Source organism: Diachasma alloeum, unplaced genomic scaffold, assembly GCF_001412515.2.
Source record: "Diachasma alloeum isolate Michigan unplaced genomic scaffold, Dall2.0 Dall_scaffold_00511, whole genome shotgun sequence".
Classification (NCBI taxonomy): domain Eukaryota; kingdom Metazoa; phylum Arthropoda; class Insecta; order Hymenoptera; family Braconidae; genus Diachasma; species Diachasma alloeum.
In genome coordinates this window covers 181,642-184,703 of record NW_021680643.1, presented here as the reverse complement: position 1 = coordinate 184,703, position 3,062 = coordinate 181,642, and positions in this window count along the sequence as shown.

Below are 3,062 nucleotides of genomic sequence, written 5' to 3'. Positions count from 1 at the left end.
TAATGCGGCTTTGAGAGTGCTGTATTTCCATCTGCGGCACTCTTATGGGATAGACAGAACACCACTGCTGCCGTATGCTCCAGGAGATATTGAGTCCGTTGTCGTGAACGAGAGGTGTAAGATTTACTGGGACTTCTCGTTCGCGACTCTCAGGTTAGTCGTTGCGACGAAACCTGACATCGTCCTCTTCGATTTTGATGACAAAATCACCTATGTCATTGAGTTCTCAGCTCCGGTTGAGAGCAACATCACAGTTAAAGAAGAGGAGAAACGGCTCAAATACCAATCACTCCTGTTTGAACTACGTCAAATAAACAGAGGATTTAAGGTAAAGTTGGTTGTCCTTACCATTGGCTCTCTTGGAGGAATGAAGGAGTCATTCATATCTGCGCTCAAAACCATCCCGACCTGTAGGCGTCATGCCTTCAATTTGACTGGCCAGATGCAGAAGGGAGTCATCCTCGGGTCCCTTCGTCTACTTAGGCAGCATGATTCTGGATTGCATAATTGTATATGTAGATGATTAAAATTAAAATAACGTTAAATCTGATTAAAGGAATGAATGATTCAATTGAAATGGTGTGTGTATTATGACTCGATCAACCATGAGGGGCAAGAAGCAGAGGCTTTTTACCGGGTAGAAAATTTGATGATGACAATAAATTGGTGAGATCTCATAATTTTTTGTTTTCTACCAGCCATTGGAGTCATTGAATCATTACTAGATTCTTGCTCCTCCTTATCTTCGTCTCTTTTTGGACAACTGCAAAGTCTGACTGGTAAAATTCTTCTTCCCAAAACTTGTCGCTCAATTGTTTCTAATGTTATTAATAACGTACGTTAATTTGCTGTACTCGGTTGTATTTAGAATTCTTAGTTTAATGTTTAGCCTCATGACTGATGAGAGCTGAAAAATTTGATTCATGATTAGCCACACTCGGCTGTTGTCCTCAATCTTTACATCCACTCTTAGTTAATTCTACCTCAGTCTCGTGCACTATTATTAACGCTAATCGTTTCAATTAATTGCTCACGAGTTTTAAACTGCACCCTGCGAGTCTCGAGGTCACACGAGCCCATCACTTCTGCATCTCCTTGCTCCTCCAAACAAACATGGAGGGGTGTTACTGATGCCGATATGTTCTCAGAAATTTTATTATTTTGCCGATTGCTAGACGCTCTCTCCTACATTTTTTTTTTCATTTTATTGTGTTTTATTTGATTTTCTTATTCTATTCCGTGTTAGTTATATATAAATTTATTATTATTATTATTATTATTATTATTGTTATTAATTCATCTATTTATTAATTTTTTAATATAATCATGAAATTATTTATTAATTTATTGTTATTTGTCTTTTGTGTATCGCGAGTGCTATTTTGCTGCTGTGACTGTGCGGTTGATCGCGAGCATTAATTAAACTGCGCACTGCGAGCCTGGAGGTCACACGAGCCCATCAACTCTTCGTCTCCTTGCTCCTTCAAACAAACATGGAGGACTGTTCTCAGAAATCGTATTATTTCGTCAATTGCTAGAGACTCTCCTAAAATTTTTTTTCATTTTATTAGGATTTATTTAATTTTATTATTTTATTTCCTGTTAGTTATATAAAAATTTATTATTATTTATATTATTATATTCATTGATTAGTTCGTTTATTATATTATTTTATTGATTTATTTATTTATTTTATTAGTTTATTTTTTGTTAGTGATATAAAATTTTTACTTTATAGTATACAACTTTAGAGTATACAATGTTGCCAGTGGTTTTGAAATTTAAAATCATGTTTCATGGCGGCCAAGGCAAAGCAGTTATGACAAAAGTCCATAAATTCGATGGTATCAATACGTAGAACTCCCTAGGGAAAATTTAAAGTGTAGCCTCATAGGAGGTAAGATGTTGAACCAGTCTAGTGTGAGTAGTCTACTGAAATACATATCGATATTTAAGTAAATATTGTGCCAATCAACATGGAACAATTAAGGAAGCAAGAGTTGGACGAAGCGGTAAGCTTTCTTTTGGATAATATGGTTGTTAATGCAGGGTCTCATTCCATGGTTCACAGTGGTCATTATTACATTCATATACACATACTGTCAAACGATTCCTATTGAATTGATACCGAAATTGACCTTGATTCCAAATGCCTCCGATGTCTCAAGGCCAGTGATGAAATAATTTAAAATATTATTCTCCATTAGTAATGACCCATTTTGCCCCGACATTTTTAGAAATATGCTTTCCATTAATTCAATTGCACAGGGTTTTTAAGGAATTTTGGAGAAACTATCAAGAAATTAGGATTTTACTTGGAGGCAGAACATATGATTTTTAAATATCGCATTGTGACTAAAGCAGCCGAAAGCATTTTGGCCTTACGTAGGAGATTTTTATTTGTCAACGACGTGACTCCGTTGCAATTCACAGCCCTCCATGGAACACATTTCGATTCATTGATGGAATAATGAAATGTTATCAGACAGATAGCTAATATCGTTGTAACATGCATTTATGCTAACATGAAAATACAGATGTAATTTGAATTACAGTTAGTTGTCTTGGTTTAATTTATTTTACGGTTATACTAATTTTTTTCCTTGAAAAACGTAGCATATATTCAAATATTTTATTGCTATTATTTTGTCATTTCATCATTGAACATCACCATTGAATTTTTCATTTGTTTATGTCTCTAAGAATGAAAGCTAAAATGGGCCCACAAACCGGCGCCGCCTCCGATTACATAATGAATACCGGCATGGTTTTTTAAAATATGAGTTACTGTTTATACGGAATGATATCAGCTTCAAAGGAATGACAATAAATCATTCACTTTCATGACGTCATTGTACGGATGCTTATGCTGCGTGGTCCAATCTTTTCAGGATTGAAACCGAGAAATTTGATAGCAATTATGAACAGTCTATGAGATAAATACCGGACATATTTGTATTTCAGCCGTTAGGAAACTTGAACTCAAAAATCATCAAATACCACATTAGCATGGTAATGAGCACTGATTATCGAGATATGAAAAATTAGGACAATCCGCCAAT